The sequence below is a fragment of the Coregonus lavaretus genome, assembly GCF_964263955.1.
Source record: "Coregonus lavaretus genome assembly, chromosome: 9".
Lineage (NCBI taxonomy): Eukaryota > Metazoa > Chordata > Actinopteri > Salmoniformes > Salmonidae > Coregonus > Coregonus lavaretus.
This window is the reverse complement of record NC_139996.1, coordinates 8,555,637-8,574,726: the sequence shown is the minus strand read 5'-3', so window position 1 is coordinate 8,574,726 and position 19,090 is coordinate 8,555,637. Positions and strand designations below refer to the sequence as shown.

The 19,090-nt window shown below is 43.2% G+C and overlaps 1 pseudogene across 1 annotated transcript; it reads left to right on the top strand.

Annotated features, from left to right (window-relative positions):
• The first annotated feature begins 16,327 nt into the window (after positions 1–16,327).
• On the top strand, positions 16,328–18,209 carry LOC311134855 (fibroblast growth factor 3-like; annotated as a pseudogene). Its single transcript has 3 exons — positions 16,328–16,604; positions 17,058–17,161; positions 17,825–18,209. The product of its transcript is annotated as a fibroblast growth factor 3-like (transcript).
• Positions 18,210–19,090: the final 881 nt, after the last annotated feature.

Below are 19,090 nucleotides of genomic sequence, written 5' to 3'. Positions count from 1 at the left end.
TCAGGGCAGGGCTACATCAGGGCAAAGCAGCATCAGGACACGGCTACATCAGGACAGTGCTACATCAGGACAGTGCTACATTAGGACAGGGCTACATCAGGACACAGCTACATCAGGACAGGGCTACATCAGGACAGGGCTATATCAGGGCAGGGCTACATCAGGGCAAAGCAGCATCAGGACACGGCTACATCAGGACAGTGCTACATCAGGACAGGGCTACATCAGGACAGTGCTACATCTGGGCAACTCTACATCAGGGCAAGGCAGCATCAGGACAGGGCTACATCAGGACAGTGCTACATCAGGACAGGGCTACATCAGGGCAAGGCAGCATCAAGACAGGGCTCCATCAGGACAGGGCTACATCAAGACAGGGCTACATCAGGACAGTGCTACATCTGGGCAACGCTACATCAGGGCAAGGCAGCATCAGGACAGGGTTACATCAGGACAGGGCTACATCAAGACAGGAGTACATCAGGACAGTGCTACATCAGGACAGGGCTACATCAGGGCAAGGCAGCATCAGGACAGGGCTCCATCAGGACAGGGCTACATCAAGACAGCGCTACATCAGGACAGCACTACATCAGGACAGCGCTACATCAGGACAGGGCTAACTCAGGACAGGGCTACATCAGGACAGCGCTACATCAGGACAGGGCTACATCAGGACAGGGCTACATCAGGACAGCGCTACATCAGGACAGGGCTACATCAGGGCAATGCAGCATCAGGACATGGTTACATCAGGGCAGGGCTACTTCAGGACAGGGCTACATCAGGACAGGGCTACATCAGGGCAGGGCTACATCAGGACAGTGCTACATCAGGACAGGGCTACATCAGGACAGGGCTACATGAGGACATAGCTACATCAGGACAGCGCTACATCAGGACAGGGCTACATCAGGACAGGGCTACATCAGGACAGGGCTACATCAGGACAGGGCTACATCAGGACAGCGCTACATCAGGACAGGGCTACATTAGGGCAAGGCAGCATCAGGGCAGGGCTACATCAGGACAGGGCTACATCAGGACAGGGCTACATCAGGAGAGGGCTACATCAGGACAGCGCTACATCAGGACACGGCTACATCAGGACAGGGCTACATCAGGACAGGGCTACATCAGGGCATGGCAGCATCAGGACAGGGCTACATCAGGGCAGGTCTACGTCAGGACAGGGCTACATCAGGACAGGGCTACATGAGGACACGGCTACATCAGGACAGCGCTACATCAGGACAGTGCTACATCAGGGTAGAGCTACATCAGGGCAGGGCTACATCAGGACAGGGCTACATCAGGACAGGGCTACATCAGGGCAAGGTAGCATCAGGACAGCGCTACATCAGGGCAGGGCTACATCAGGACAGGGCTACATCAGGACAGGGCTACATCAGGGCAAGGTAGCATCAGGACAGGGCTATATCAGAACAGGGCTACATCAGGATAGGGCTACATCAGGGCAGGGCTACATCAGAACAGGGCTACATCAGGGCAGGGCTTCACCAGGACAGGGCTACATCAGGGCAAGGCAGCATCAGGACAGGGGTATATCAGGACAGGGCTACATCAAGACAGGGCTACATCAGGGCAGGGCTACATCAGGGCAAAGCAGCATCAGGACACGGCTACATCAGGACAGTGCTACATCAGGACAGGGCTACATTAGGACAGTGCTACATTAGGACAGGGCTACATCAGGACACAGCTACATCAGGACAGGGCTACATCAGGACAGGGCTATATCAGGGTAGGGCTACATCAGGGCAAAGCAGCATCAGGACACGGCTACATCAGGACAGTGCTACATCAGGACAGGGCTACATCAGGACAGTGCTACATCTGGGCAACGCTACATCAGGGCAAGGCAGCATCAGGACAGGGTTACATCAGGACAGGGCTACATCAGGACAGGAGTACATCAGGACAGTGCTACATCAGGACAGGGCTACATCAGGGCAAGGCAGCATCAGGACAGGGCTCCATCAGGACAGGGCTACATCAAGACAGCGCTACATCAGGACAGCACTACATCAGGACAGCGCTACATCAGGACAGGGCTACCTCAGGACAGGGCTACATCAGGACAGCGCTACATCAGGACAGGGCTACATCAGGACAGGGCTACATCAGGACAGCGCTACATCAGGACAGGGCTACATCAGGGCAAGGCAGCATCAGGACATGGTTACATCAGGGCAGGGCTACTTCAGGACAGGGCTACATCAGGACAGCGCTACATCAGGACAGGGCTACGTCAGGGCAAGGCAGCATCAGGACAGGGCTACATCAGTACAGGGCTACATCAGGACAGGGCTACATCAGGACAGTGCTACATCAGGGCAGGGCTACATCAGGACAGGGCTACATCAGGACAGGGCTACATCAGGACAGGACTACATCAGAACAACACTATCAGACCTTAATAAAGACCAGACCTTGGTTCAAATACTATTCAAAATCTTTAAAATACCTTGAGTATTTGCTTGAGTCTGCCTGGAGTGCCAATTGAATGGGGTTTACAGTTTTAGGACCTTTCTATTACTTCATTAAGCCAATTTTTTCAAGCATTTCAATTATTTTATATAGTTATTTGAAACCATGTCTGCACTGGGACAAGGATGAAAGCTTTTGCCTCCTTTTCTGGTTTACACATGATGCATCAGCTTGACAAATATTACAATGTTAATAGATATACAAAATAAATAGTCCCTTAGATGTGAATTATATATCATATAGTAATACATTTAATAAAAACACTGCCTCTGAAGACCAACTGAATATCCCTATGAAAATATCCAGTACAGCTTAGATGGTGTTCTTCATAGGAAGTTTCACAGTATTGCAATAGCATTGAAGGATGTCCTTGTTGTGAGGCATTTCAAATGTGTGCGTTGTTGGTGTAATGAGTAATAAATAACACCAGTGGATAAACATCTGTCAGTGGATACAGGGAGCCTGGGGCTTCCTGCAAACTCTATCACACACAGACACACACAGAGAGAGAGAGGCAGAGAGAGAGAGAGAGAGAGAGAGAGAGAGAGAGAGAGAGAGAGAGAGAGAGAGAGAGAGAGAGAGAGAGAGAGAGAGAGAGAGAGAGAGAGGGGGGGGGGGGGGGGGGTTTGTCTGCCTCTGAAGATGTGGCTTAGAATCAAATCAATAACACATTAAGACTGTGCTTACAGGGACGTCTCTGTCTGTCTGTCTGTCTGTCTCTCCCTCCCTCCCGCCCGCCCACCGGCCCTCCCTCCCTCCCTCTCTGTCTCTCTCTCTTTCTCTCTCTCTCTCTCTCTCTCTCTCTCTCTCTCTCTCTCCATAGTAATGACAGAAACTGGGCAGCAGTTCTACAATACTTGTGATTCTATTGGTGTTAAAAGGGATAGCTCACACAATGTATAAACGTGCCTCGTCTTGTGAATACCTAGAAAGTAGTCTTCCCGACGACTCAGCAATCCAACATTTAATTTTTTTGTTGTTGCTAAGCCTCATGTTAGCATAATAATAATTTAATGCAAATCAATGGAAGTAGTGAAATCCCTTTTTAATACACACCAAATATCAAGCCTAAATTCAGATTGAATTGAGCAGCTGGGAGAATCTCGGGTCATTGAATTGAAACCACACAACAAGTAATGAGGTCCAAGAGCAAACATGGTGATAGAGCATAAGCTGCAGTCGTACAATATGTCTGTGAGAATGAAGCAGCATGTTGAATATGGAATCTGCCGTCTCAAAACAGAGTATTTACATTTTAGTGGTTTAGCAGATGCTCTTATCCAGAGCGACTTAATGTAGTGAGTGCTTACGTACATTTTTCATACTTTTTCGTACTGGTCCCCTCGGGAACCGAACCCACAACCCTGCAAGCGCCATGCTCTTTTACCCATGTCAGATGCTTCAGAAAAGCTGGATACATACCATCCAAGACTGGTAGGCCTATTGAGGGACCCTCTTGTCGACTATAATGTTAACTAAACATTGTAAAACTATTACATTGCATACAAGCTCATATTGCCCTGTTTATGTTCTGTCTTTTAGTGGTGGTTGAGTTTTACAAAGAGCTACATTTTATAGGTCTCTGAGTTCTAGATGATGCAGGCTAGAAAGAATACTGTCTTTATTAGCGTGACAGGAGAGGGCACAGGTCCAACAGACTCCCTACGTTGTTGTTGACATTTTCAAAAGAGGATCCGTATTATTCTCTATTGTTGGTTATGTTCGTTTTCGGTGACAACCATTTGTGGAATCAAAGGCAGAGTGAAATAAAACACTAAATACTTTAAACCACAGAATGGTGGACCTTAGTGCACTGTTGCGAAATGTGGTTTCCTTTGAAAGCTAAGCACACTTTATGGCATGCGTACTTGTATTCAACCTCCTCTTCTTTCAGTGCAGCCAAGAGGGGCATTCTCTCTCTCGCAGCTTCTGAAGCAGACAGACTGTATGAGACGTATTGACCAAATGATGAAAAAGTGGTTGTTCTAAACCGAACAGAAGGTGGCTCGCTATTTCGACTAGACTGAAAGAGCACAGTCTTCAAATACTGTTACAGACAACCAAATTTGTATTATTGAAACGTAAAGTCTGTAGTAGGCTATTTGAGAGAACTATCATCATTCCTTCATTCAGGTTTGTCTTCTGGAAATCTCCAATGCACTAGATAAGTGTCTGTCATATCATATGTCAGACTGTCATATGACTATGTGTGTGCAGGTTATGTCCTGTTTACAAATGTGATTTACAACTGTAGCCTAAGCTTTTGTATTAGACTTTTATTCTGAAACTATGTTGAGTCATTATTACTGACTGTACCCTTATTGTGAAGCATTTAATTATTCCCGGAAGGCATCTGCGTGTGTCCAGAGTAAAAAAGAAGAGCTTTGATGTTGATGTGATTCCTACTTGGCTGCGTTCTTGTGATCGACGCACTAATACAAGATTAAGTATTAGTATTACCTGTTGTAACAGTGAGTTATTTTATTCTAAGACCCACAAGTCCTCCGGAAGAGATTGAATATAATACACAACTATCATCAGAATTAAAACATATAAAAGGGAAGCTATAAAATGCTATAAAAAGATCAGTGAATGTGGTAATTAAGATTGGGCAGGGCCAGGCTCTGTAGTAGTTATGAACACAGGATCTCTGTTGTGCTGATAAGTAGAGCCTCTCCATACTTAGGTTCCCTCCCAAATGGCACCCTATTCCCTACATAGTGCACTACTTTTGACCAGGGCCCATAAGGATCTGGTCAAAAGTAGTGTACTATGTAGGGAATAGGGTGCCATTTGGGACACACTATGTCTTAGTAAAGCTGAAGTGGATGATAATGTAGTGTGTGCCGTACTTAAGCCTGGTTGGTTGGCATGTGAATTAATTAACACTCTGAACATTGAGTGATCTTAATTGCATTGAGGATGGAGGGGTTGGGTGCACTGCGTACCAATTAGTAGGACGCTCTTCTATGGGGGGCTCCGGGTGGGGAGGTACTTTGACACTGTAGGAAGGTGATAGTTATCCCGTCTGCGTCACGGCTATGCTATGTTTACTCTCGAGACAAAAATCAAGAATGCCTAATGCCATGTATGAGCAGCGACACTGATGACAACCCCCTCAGCTTTCAGTCATATTCATATCGGTGATACCAAAGATCCCTCCCGAAGTCATTCATATTGCATACATACAGCACTGTTGTGATTTGTGAGAGAATCTGTTATAATTCTCACTTCCAAAACCATTATAAGGTAACACTTTATTTGGATAGTCCATCTGTAGATACTCTATAGACTATCTACAGACTATCAGTAACATTTCAAATAACTATCTACTAACCCTAACCTTAACCTTTACCCTAACCCTTATTCTAACCCTAACCCTAGCCCTAACCCTAAACTTAACCCTTACCCTAAACCTTATTCTAAACCTAACCCTAACCGTTACTTTAGCAAGCAGTGGCTCATCAACAGATAGTTTGTTGATGGTATGACCATCTGTAGAGCATCTGGAGCATCTACAGATAGACTATCCGAACTATCCAAATAAAGTGTGACCTAATGTTCTGATAATACTTTAGGGATACCAGTATTTGTGTCATCAATTCACTTTCCAGTTGTTCGGGGAGAGAGGAGCCAGTGAGAGAGAGGAGTCAGTGGATGTTCAGAGAGAGAGAGGGGCGTCAGTGGATGTTCAGAGAGAGAGAGAGGAGTCAGTGGATGTTCAGAGAGAGAGAGGAGTCAGTGGATGTTCAGAGAGAAAGAGAGAGAGGAGTCAGTGGATGTTCAGAGAGAGAGAGGAATCAGTGGATGTTCAGAGAGAGAGGAGCCAGTGGATGTTCAGAGAGAGAGGAGTCAGTGGATGCTTAGAGAGAGAGGGGAGTCAGTGGATGTTCAGAAAGAGAGAGGAGTCAGTGGATGTCAGAGAGAGGGGAGTCAGTGGATGCTTAGAGAGAGAGGGGAGTCAGTGGATGTTCAGAAAGAGAGAGGAGTCAGTGGATGTCAGAGAGAGGAGCCAGCCAACTGGTTGAGGGAAAGCAGAGCATCAATATATCACACTTCCTAAATTACAGATTAGAAGCATCTGGTTCATCGAACAGCGTTCTGCTTCTCATTTAGAGTCAGTCCTCCCCATGTTATGTTCATCATCCCTGTATTCTCCCTGTAGCTCCTCTCAGCCCAGATCAGTCTGAAGGAGAAGGCCAGATGGCTATGATAATTTACCAAGTTCAAATCAGACCACCGCCTGTATGAGTGTTATAGGTTTATTGACTGCCGCCTTTATGTGCGTTGCATGGGTTTGTTATTGAGTCATTAGCCTACTATTTTTCAAAGCAGTGGTGTTATTCTATGAGAAAATATAAGGATACATTTTAGATCATCTTTTTACAGATTTGGATCCTCTCTGTTTTAGACAAAGATCACGCCTATATTATAATGGTCACTGGTGGAAAATGGAAGCATTTTATGCAAGATGTATACTAATCATTAGATCCAGCCAGGGTCAAAGGCCAAACCATATAATAAGCTAACAACATTCAACCCTTTAACCCTTGAAGTGTTGTGTTTCCACAGCCTGCCTGCAGCCCATAGTCATCTAGACCATGTCAGAACCATTTATTTCAGGTGATTTCCTGCTCCTAGTGATAATTGTAGCTGTGCCCTGAGGGTTGTAAGTATTTTCAGCTAGCTAATCTGTGAGGTCGGCGATCTCTATCAATAAGTGTTTATCTCTTGCAATCTGGAACTCATTAAAACAATTAACCTTAACATAAACATTTTAAATTCTCTCTCAAGAATAATTGGCAATAAAATATATCAGTAAAGGAGAAAGATATTGTTTTTGCATGTCATCCAGACTGACTGGATGAATGACACAGAAAATTATACAGAAATAACATGTATCTCTGTCAAAGAAAGACAACCCCCATACAGTCCTAACTCAATAACCCAAAGGTCCTTACTTTACAACTTTACAACTCTACAACCTTACAGCCTTAAAACCTTACAACCTTACAGCCTTACAACCTTACAGCCTTAAAACCTTACAACCTTACAGCCTTAAAACCTTACAACCTTACAGCCTTAAAACCTTACAACCTTACAGCCTTAAAACCTTACAACTTTACAGCCTTACAACCTTACACCTTAAAACTGTACAACCTTACAGCCTTACAACCTTACTGCCTTACAACATTACAACCTTACAGCCTTAAAACCTTACAACCTTACAGCCTTACAACCTTACACCTTAAAACTGTACAACCTTACAGCCTTACAACCTTACACCTTAAAACTGTACAACCTTACAGCCTTACAACCTTACAACATTACAACCTTACAGCCTTAAAACCTTACAACCTTACAACATTACAACCTTACAGCCTTAAAACCTTACAACCTTACAGCCTTACAACCTTACACCTTAAAACTGTACAACCTTACAGCCTTACAACCTTACAGCCTTAAAACCTTACAACCTTACAGCCTTACAACCTTACACCTTAAAACTGTACAACCTTACAGCCTTACAACCTTACTGCCTTACAACATTACTGCCTTACAACCTTACAGCCTTACAACCTTATTGCCTTACAACATGACAGCCTTACAACCTTACAGCCTTACAACCTTACTGCCTTACAACCTTACTGCCTTACAACCTTACTGCCTTACAACATTACTGCCTTACAACCTTACAGCCTTACAACTTTACAGCCTTAAAACCGTACAAACTTAGAGCCTTACAACCTTACAACATTACTGCTTTACAACCTTACAACCTTACAGCCTTAAAACTGTACAACCTTACTGCCTTACAACCTTACAGCCTTACAACATTCCTGCCTTACAACCTTAAAGCCTTGCAGCCTTACAGCCTTACAACATTACAACCTTACAGCCTTACAAACTTACAGCCTTACAGCCTTACAACCTTACTGCCTTACAACCTTACAGCCTTACAGCCTTACAACCTTACTGCCTTACTAACTTACAACCTTACAACCTTACAACATTTCTGCCTTACAACCTTAAAGCCTTACAGCCTTACAGCTTTACAACATTACTGCCTTACAGCCTTAAAGCCCATTAATGCTTTATCTGAAAATGTGGTCTGAGGCGCCGTATGGATGGTGTGACACCATTGCGGAGCCTCCGGAGAAATGCAGAGGTCAAATTGAGCTCCGTACCGCATCGCCGTGCGCCTCTCAAATTTTTTCACAATGTGGAGGGCTTTTCACAATGTGACATGATTGGTTGCCAGTAGATGAGGGCTGGAGGTCCTGTACAAACACAAACTCACTTCCTTGAAAACTAACTTCACAACTGCTCAGCGCTGCTCCGTGAAGTGCAAAAAGTATGTTTGCTCTGACTTCTGCAGAGGCCGCATCGCAGTAAATGCTTTATAGCCAATGCAGACGTTGGATTGACCATTCAGAGCCTTTTACAAATGTAAAGTCTTCCAACCTTAAAGCCTTACAGCCTTACAACTCTAGAGTCTTACAACCTTACAACCTTGCAGCCTGAAAACTTTACAACATACAGCCTTACAACCTTACAACCTTACCTTACAGCGTTACAGCATTACAACGCTACAACCTTACAGCCTTACAACTCTACATCCTTACAGCCTTACAACTCTATAGTCATACAACATTACAGCCTTACAACTCTACAGCATAACAACTCTACAGCCTTACAACCTTACAGTCTTACAACTCTACATTTTTACAGCCTTACAGCCTTACAACTCTACAGCCTTCCAACTCTACAGTCTGACAAACTTACAGCCTTATAACCCTACAGCCTTACAACTCTACAGCCTTACAACCTTGCAGCCTTACAACTCTACAGCCTTACAACCTTGCAGTCTTACAGGTTTACAGCCTTACAACTCTACACTTTTACAACCTTACAGTCATGCAACTCTACAGACTTACAACTCTACAGTTTTACAACCTTACAGTCATGCAACTCTACACTTACAACTCTACAACCTTACAACTCTACAGCCTTACAACTCTACAGCATAACAACTCTACAGCCTTACAACCTTACAGTCTTACAACTCTACATTTTTACAGACTTACAGCCTTCCAACTCTACAGCCTTCCAACTCTACAGTCTGACAAACTTACAGCCTTATAACCCTACAGCCTTACAACTCTACAGCCTTACAACCTTGCAGTCTTACAGGTTTACAGCCTTACAACTCTACACTTTTACAACCTTACGGTCATGCAACTCTACAGACTTACAACTCTACAGTTTTACAACCTTACAGTCATGCAACTCTACACTTACAACTCTACAACCTTACAACTCTACAGCCTTACAACTCTACAGCCTTACAACTCCATAGCCTTACAACCTTACAGCCTTACAGTCTTACAGACTTACAACCTTACAATCTTACAGTCTTACAACTCTACAAAATTACAACCTTACAAACTTACAGCCTTACAACCTTACAACCTTACAACTCTACAGCCTAAAAACTCTACAGCCTTACAACTCTACAGACTAGCAACCCTACAGCCTTATAAACTTACAGTCTTACAAATCTACATCTTTACAGCCTTACAGCCTTCCAACTCTACAGTCTTACAAACTTACAGCCTTACAACCCTACAGCCTTACAACTCTACAGCCTTACAACCGTACAGCCTTACAGGTTTACAGCCTTACAACTCTACATCTTTACAGCCTTACAGCCTTCCAACTCTACAGTCTTACAAACTTACAGCCTTACAACCCTACAACCTTACAACTCTACAGCCTTACAACCTTACAGCCTTACGGTCTTACAACTCTACAGCCTTACGACCTTACAGCCTTACAACTCTACACCCTTACAGCCTTACAGCCTTTCAACTCTACAGTCGTACAACCTTACAGCCTTACAACACTACAGCCTTACAATCTTACAACCTTACAACCTTACGACCTTACAGCCTTACAGCCTTACAACTCTACAGTGTTACAACCTTACAACTCTACACCCTTACAGCTTCACAGCCTTACAACTCTACAGTCATACAAACTTACAGCCATACAACCTTACAACTCTATAGCCATAAAACTCTACAGCCCTGCGACCTTACAGCCTTACAACTCTACACCCTTACAGCCTTACAGCCTTGCAACTCTACAGTCATACAACCTTACAGCCTTACAACTCTACAGCCTAACAACTCTACAGCCTTACAACCTTACAACCTTACAACATTACAGCCTTACAACTCCACATCCTTACAGACTTACAGCCTTACAACTCTACAGTTTTACAACATTAGAGCCTTACAACTCTACAGCCTAGCAACTCTACAACCTTACAACCTTACAGTCTTACAACTCTACATCTTTACAATCTTACAGCCTTCCAACTCTACAGCCTTCCAACGCTACAGTCTTACAAATGTACAGCCTTACAACCCTACAACCTTACAACTCTACAACCTTACAACTCTACAGCCTTACAACCTTACGGTCTTACAACTCTACAGCCTTACGACCTTACAGCCTTACAACTCTACACCCTTACAGCCTTACAGCCTTACAGCCTTACAAATCTACAGTCGTACAACCTTACAGCCTTACAACTCTACAGCCTAACAACACTACAGCCTTACAATCGTACAACCTTACGACCTTACAGCCTTACAGCCTTACAACTCTACAGTGTTACAACCTTACAACTCTACACCCTTACAGCTTTACAGCCTTACAACTGAACAGTCGTACAAACGTACAGCCATACAACCTTACAACTCTATAGCCATAAAACTCTACAGCCCTACAACCTTACAGCCTTACAACTCTACACCCTTACAGCCTTACAGCCTTACAACTCTACAGCCTAACAACTCTACAGCCTTACAACCTTACAACCTAACAACGTTACAGTCTACAATTCTACAGCCTTACAAACTTACCTTACAGCGTTACAGCCTTACATCCCTTCAACCTTACAACCTTACAACTCTACAGCCTTACAGCCTTAAAACTTACAGCCTTACAACTCTACAGACTTACAACCACACAGCCTTACAGCCTCAGAAACGTACAACCCTACCTTACAGTCTTTCAATCTTACAGCCTTAAAGACTTACAGACTTACAACCTTACAACCTTACAACTCTACAGCAATACAACTCTACAGCCTTACGACTTTACAGCCTTACAGCCTTACAACTCTACATCCTTACAGCCTTACAACTCTACAGTCGTACAACATTACAGCCTTACAACTCTATAGCCTAACAACTCTACAGCCTTACATCCTTACAACTCCACATCCTTACAGACTTACAGCCTTACAACTCTACAGTTTTACAACCTTACAGTCATGCAACTCTACAGACTTACAACTCTACAACCTTACAACTCCACATCCTTACAGCCTTACAGCAATACAACTCTACAACCTTACGACCTTACAGCCTTACAGCCTTACAACTCTACATCCTTACAGCCTTACAACTCTACAGTCGTACAACAATACAGCCTTACAGCCTCACAAACGTACATCCTTACCTTACAGTCTTACAATCTTACAGCCTTAACGACTTACAGACTTACAACCTTACAACCTAACAACCTAACAACTCTACAACCTTACAACTCTATAGCCATACAACTCTACAGCCTTACGACCTTACAGCCTTACAACTCTACATCCTTACAGCCTTACAGGTTTACAGCCTTACAACTCTACAGTCTTACAAACTTACAGCCTTACAGCCTTACAACTCCACATCCTTACAGCGATACAACTCTACAGCCTTACGACCTTACAGCCTTACAACTCTACATCCTTACAGCCTTACAACTCTACAGTCGTACAACATTACAGCCTTACAACTCTACAGCCTTACATCCTTACAACTCCACATCCTTGCAGCCTTACAGCCTAACAACTCAACAGTTTTACAACCTTACAGTCATGCAACTCTACAGACTTACAACTCTACAACCTTACAAATCTACAATCTTACAACTCTACAGCCTTACAATAATATAATAATATGCCATTTAGCAGACGCTTTTATCCAAAGCGGCTTACAGTCATACGTGTATACATTTTTTTGTGTATGGGTGGTCCCGGGGATCGAACCCACTACCTTGGCATTACAAGCGCCGTGCTCTACCAGCTGAGCTACAGAGAACCACTTACAACTCTACAGCCTTACGACCTTACAGCCTTATAACTCTACACCCTTACAGCCTTACAGCCTTACAACTCTACAGTCGTACAACCTTACAGCCTTACAACTCTACAGCCTAACAACTCTACAGCCTTACAATCGTACAACCTTACAACCTTACAGTCGTACAACTCTACAGCCTTACAAACGTACAACCTTACCTTATAGCGTTACAGCCTTACAACCCTACAACCTTACAGCCATACAACTCTACAGCCTTACAGCCTTAAACATTACAGCCTTACAACTCTACAGCCTTACAACCTCACAACCTTACAGCCTCACAAACTTACAACCTTACCTTACAGCCTTACAGCCTTACAACTCTACAGTCGTACAACCTTACAGCCTTACAACTCTACAGCCTAACATCTCTACAGCCTTACAATCTTACAACCTTACAACCTTACAGTCTTACAACTCTACAGCCTTACAAACATACAACCTTACCTTACAGCGTTACAGCCTTACAACCCTACAACCTTACAGCCATACAACTCTACAGCCTTACAGCCTTAAACCTTACAGCCTTACAACTCTACAGCCTTACAACCTCACAACCTTACAGCCTCACAAACGTACAACCTTACCTTACAGTCTTACAACCTTACAACCTTACAACTCTACAACCTTACAACTCTACAGCAATACAACTCTACAGCCTTACGACCTTACAGCCTTACAGCCTTACAACTCTACATCCATACAGCCTTACAACTCTACAGTCGTACAACATTACAGCCTTACAACTCTACAGCCTAGCAACTCTACAGCCTTACATCCTTACGACCTTACAGCCTTACAGCCTTACAGCCTTACAACTCTACAGTCTTACAGCCTTACAGCCTTAAACCTTACAGCCTTACAACTCTACAGTCTTACAGCCTTACAGCCTTACAACTCTACAGCCTTACAACCTTACAACCTTACAGCCTCACAAACGTACATCCTTACCTTACAGTCTTATAATCGTACAGCCTTAAAGACTTACAGACTTACAACCTTACAACCTAACAACCTTACAACTCTACAACCTTACAACTCTATAGCCATACAGCTCTACAGCCTTACGACCTTACAGCCTTACAACTCTACATCCTTACAGCCTTACAACTCTACAGCCTAACAACTCTACAGCCTTCCAGCTCTACAGTCTTACAAACTTACAGCCTTACAACCCTACAGCCTTACAGGTTTACAGCCTTACAACTCCACATCCTTACAGCCTTACAGCCTTACAACTCTACAGCCTTACAACCTTACAGCCTTACAGCTTTACAACCTTACAACCTTACCTTACAGCCTTACAACCTTACAGACTTACAACCTTACAACTTTACAGTCTTACAACTCCACAGCCATACAACCTTACAGCCTTACAGCCTTACAACTCTACAGCCTTGCAGCCTTAAACCTTACAGCCTTACAACTCTACAGCCTTACAACCTTACAACCTTACAACCTCACAACCTTACAACCTTACAGCCTTACAGAGACTTACAACTCAACAGCCTTACAACCTTACCTTACAGCCGTACAGTCTTAAAACTCTACAGACTTACAGCCTTAAACCTTACAGCCTTACAAATGTACAGTCTTACAACTCTATGGCCTTACAACTCTATATCCTTACAACGCTACAGCTTTACAACTATACAGCCTTACAACTCTACAACCTCACAACCTAACAACCTTACAGCTTTACAACCTTACAACCTTACCTTACAGCCTTACAGCCTTACAACCTTACAGACTTACAACCTTACAATCTTGCAGCAAACAGGAAATGTACATTATTATGTGGATTATAAATCATGGATATTTTTATAGGGGTTGATACATTTTTACGTTAGGGCAAATCAAGTCTGACATTTTTAAGTGGAAATTACAAACTTTGGAAGCCTTTTTAAAACTTGAATACTCTACAAGTTAGCATTTCCTGCTGTGCAGGAAAATATTCATCATCGAAAGAATGATTAAATTAAGATCCTACATCTGTAGATTTTCCTGGTAAACTGTGTGGCCAACAGGCATATATAAAGGGCAGGACAAATGATCGACACGGTCCCATGAGTACGCTCTGTGCAGTATACCATGGGTCTATGGCTTCATGAGCAAGCGCTCCGCACTCACACAATGCCAAGGCATGATAGATATGTAGCTTAATGATGGAGTGCTAATTATCAAGGCTGTAACCATAACGCTGTCAAGATCTAAGCAATTTAAGCATGAGTAATTTGTGGGTTAAACTCTGGGCTTCAGCAAACTTCAATGTTTTACAGTGAACTATGAGAGTGTGGTAAAGAATGGTGGGAACATGGAGTACCAATCTTCTGTGTAGCATCCAAGTGAGGTGAATAGACAGTAAAAATGAGCCTTGAGGCCAAAGAAGCAGGCCAGTAACCAGGGGGTTGCTGGTTCAAATCCCAGGGCTGACTGGATAAATCTGGTTGGCGTGAGCTGGTAACTGAAACTACCATCAGCATAAATCTGATCATATCTGGCATTAGTATATCAGATGCCACCTACTGTCATGTGCCCTTAAGCAAGGCACTTAACCTGCTCCAGGGGTGTTTCTCTGCAGCTGACCATGTGCTGCCTCCTGCAGACACTCATGGTAATACTGGCTTGTGTAGCAGATGGGGCTCTGTGAAACTCACTCCTCAACCTAAAGTTACTCCACTAGCTTTTCGGCGGCGTGACTGGGTAAGACGCTCCTGGAGGGCAGTCACTTGTGTTTGCGAGGCAGACGTCCTGTGTTCGAGCCTCAATATGAGCCTGTACCCGATAAGCAAGCAGCGTGACGTCCTTTCAACTTGCAGTCTTTCTCCCATAAACCTACTCCATACCTCCATCTCTTCTAAATAGAAATGGGTTATTCCTTCACATTTATTTTGACACTGCAAAACAACCATAACATGTACCAATGTCTTGACAGGGGTGTAGCCAATATATTATTTGTGGGAATACTTGAAACAAGATGTATATATTTTGATCACTATGTCTGCCCTCAAAATAACATTATGGTGTCCAGCTGTTTCGAATGTGAAACAATTTCTGCCATTTTCACCACCGATGTCTTCGTTTTAGCATCTTTCCACCAAGTGGGCAAGAGTTGGGAGTTTGAATTGACCAGGGGAATGCTGGTGTTGAAACCCATGCTGTAGGCTATAATTTTGGAATGTCTAATTGGCCTTTTGGATCCATCAAAAGTAAAGCTGAGAGGAACGCTCTGTCCTCAGATGGCTGGCTTGCCCTTTGTGATGCGGCTTTCAGCAATGAGCCTCTGTGTGTAATGTCATGTTTTATCCATCCATACCTACTGCACTCTCCTAGCTCACACTCGCCGCAATGGGGCTATCGAATGAATGAGTGCTCTTTTATTTTGCGCGCAACTTGGACATCTTCATGCTGTGCTCGTCTATTTTCCATGACGATTTCAAAATCAAGTTGTCTGAAAGCGAGTTACCGTTGGCAAAACAAAGATATCTAAAGTGGATCCATTTTATCGGGCTGGACTAATGGACTTCCTAAGAATTCGATGGAAACTATTGAGTCCGTTTCTGTCACTCATGGAAAAGGACTGATATACTATTTTCGGCCATGCCACAATGGTTATAATTCTGGTCTTGCTATTGGTGAATGTATTACACCCCAGTCACGAAAAGCCTCGTTCTTCTTTGGCGGTAAGGACATCTACTCCGCAGAGTGTCGGTGCGCAGAGCTTTGACCCGAGGCAGCGCAGGGATGCTGCGGGGCGCGGAGGAGTGTATGAGCACCTTGGGGGAGCACCGAGACACAGAAAGCTGTACTGTGCCACAAAATATCACTTACAAATACATCCCAATGGGAAAATAGACGGGACCCTGGAGGAGCATAACCCTTTCAGTGAGTACAGTATAACATACGCTTTTATTTCTGCCTTGTTATGTGCTATGCATATATAAAAGTTTATGTTCAGCCATTATATGGGCTAAAGCCTAACAAGAATAGTCCTACGGTACACATGATTGTAAATAGTTTTAAAGTAGACGTTCATGATTTCTCAGTTAAAACAGAGCTCTGTTTTACTTCTTACAAGTTGCGTGCATTATTGTGGGGTCGTTCCTACTACTGGTCATTTGGTAGGCTACATTGGAGTGATCAGAAGACTAGCTGATGATGTAAAGTGTTACTGAAGTCTAACTAAAATCCATACAACTTTATTGTTGCATCCAACACAACAGTAGTGTATCGACATTATAATAACATTGTTATTACACTGACACAAGTAACACTTGTCATTGCATGAAATGAGAATGAATGAACGTTTTTTATTGGCTATATTGTTTTCCCATTCAGGTATATTGGAGATCACAGCAGTGGATGTGGGAGTGGTGGTTATTAAAGGACTGTTCTCTGGGAGATATCTGGCCATGAACGAAAAAGGACGACTACATGCATCTGTAAATGAGACATGATCTCTGAGATCTTTCTCTGTCCCTCTGTTCTTCTGTCTGTCCTTCTGTCTGTCCGTCTGTCTGTCTGTCTGTCTGTCTTTCTTTCTTTCTTTCTTTCTTTCTTTCTTTCTTTCTTTCTTTCTTTCTTTCTTTCTTTCTTTCTTTCTTTCTTTCTTTCTTTCTTTCTTTCTTTCTTTCTCTCTCTCTCTCTCTCTCTCTCTCTCTCTCTCTCTCTCTCTCTCTCTCTCTCTCTCTCTTTCTCTCTCTCTCTCTCTCTCTCTCTCTCTCTCTCTCTCTCTCTCTCTCTCTCTCTCTCTCAATTTCAATTTCAATTTAGGGCTTTATTGGCATGAGAAACGTATGTTAACACTGCCAAAGCAAGTTAAGTAGATAGTCAACAAAAGTGAAATAACCAATAAAAATTAACAGTAAACATTACACTCAGAAGTTCCAAAACAATAACGACATTTCAAATGTCATATTATGTATATATACAGTGTTGTAACAACACTGTATATAGAATATATATATACTCTCTCTCTCTCTCTCGAATAATTGGATAATTGACTACCATTCATAAACAGTCTCATTTCCATTGAGCATAGTCTTACATTTGGAAAAACTTTCATTGTAATGCATTTGGTTTCAACTAAATACATTTGTTCTCAGGCTGCCTTCAACCAGGAGTGTGAGTTCATGGAGCGGATCCATGAGTTAGGCTACAACACCTACGCCTCCCGCCACTACCCGACAACCCCACACTCCACCTCAACGGGAAGCAGCAGCAGGCGAAGGGCGAGAGCTGAGAGGCTGTGGTATGTGTCAATCAATGGAAAGGGCCAGCCAATGTGGGGACGGAATACCCGAAAGACAAAGAAGGCCTCCCTCTTCCTGCCCAGGGTCCTGGGCCACAAGGACCATGACATGGTTCACCTGTTGATCAACAGTAGTCTGGGATACAGGCAGACTGCCCTCAGACTCACGGGGAGGACAGCACAGAGGAGATAGACACGTGTGTTCATCTCCAGGGAGCTTTGATGACCAGTCTCACTAGTCAGACTCAAGGCAAGACATCCACACGAGGACTATGGGAAGAGTATGACTGGTGACTGAGAGATACTAGCTCCCCCTGCCCTCCTTTAAACTGGCATAATGGTACTCTTTGAAAGACGTACAACATTACAGAGAGCATGGATGCATCATGCTGTCCTGTGAATAAAGTGGTCAATGTCTTGACTATAATGTATCTTTGTACTGTTGTTGTTAACTCACAATATCGAAAGTACATGCAGTTAATGTCCTGTATTATTTTTCTTGACCCCCATTTCATACGAATATGTCTGGAAGGATGCATGTAGATTACTCAAGAATATAATGTACAAAAAAGCACTTTGTTCAAACAATTGTATATTGTCCTATTGTCCACTTGGTAGAGCTTGGTGCATGCAACGGCAGGATTGTGGGTCCCATCCCGATCTATGTCGCTTTGGGTAAAAGTGTTTGCAAATTATAAATAGTATGTATATTACTGTTGTGTTGTTTATTTATTTGCCTCTATTACTTTTTATATCATAAACACATTTTCTATCAATATTACTTTTGCATTGTTTTTCTATTGGTCTATGTAACTCAAGTTTCATTACTCGTGGTAGTCTAGATTATATGTATTTATGAATTAGGCTACTAGCCTAGAGTTTTGAGGAATTATCTCAAAACTGTAGTAGGTAATCTAGAAAACAATTGGATAATCAAGACTACCAGATATGCAGGCTGTAAGGGTTGGGATTTAGGGCTACTGGTATCACCTTGCCTGAGTTGTCTATGGCTGTGTTTACACAGGCAGCCCAATTCTGATATTTATTTCACTAATTGGTCTTTTGACCAATCAGATAAGCTCTGAAAAAAATCTGATGTGAAAAGATCCGATGTGATTGG